Genomic DNA, 531 nt, shown 5'->3' on the forward strand with positions numbered 1-531 from the left:
AAACTTGAAATCGCATCATATGACCCCTTTAAAATATATTACAATTAAAAAGTTATTTTAAATTGCGACATTATTTCACAATATTACTATTTTTACTGTATTTTTGATCAAACAACTGCAGCCTTGTTGAGCATAAGAGACTTGTTTCAAAAACATGAACAAATCTTACCAACCTCATACTTTCAATTGAGAATATATATCGTTTTTTTTCTAGTGAATTCTAGAATTCTCTCAGAGAGTCCCATTGCTTTATGTTATAATCTTTCCAATCTGAGTTTACACTGATTTTGTTGGTTGGTTTGTGTGCTAATCTTCTGTTAGACTTTTTTTTGATATGGATAATTTTCCTCCTGAGTAATTCCCAGTGATCTGTCTCTCAGGGAATGCTGAATATCCAGTGGTTGCGTTTGAGTCATAACTCTCTAAATAATCTGGCGACGGAAGCCTTTGCTGGTCTTTTTGCACTCACACACTTAAACCTGGACCATAATGAACTCCAATACTTTCCTACCAAAACTATGACCAGGTAGC

This window comes from Sinocyclocheilus grahami, unplaced genomic scaffold, assembly GCF_001515645.1.
Source record: "Sinocyclocheilus grahami isolate Dianchi unplaced genomic scaffold, SAMN03320097.WGS_v1.1 scaffold5850.1, whole genome shotgun sequence".
NCBI classification, from domain to species: Eukaryota; Metazoa; Chordata; class Actinopteri; order Cypriniformes; family Cyprinidae; genus Sinocyclocheilus; species Sinocyclocheilus grahami.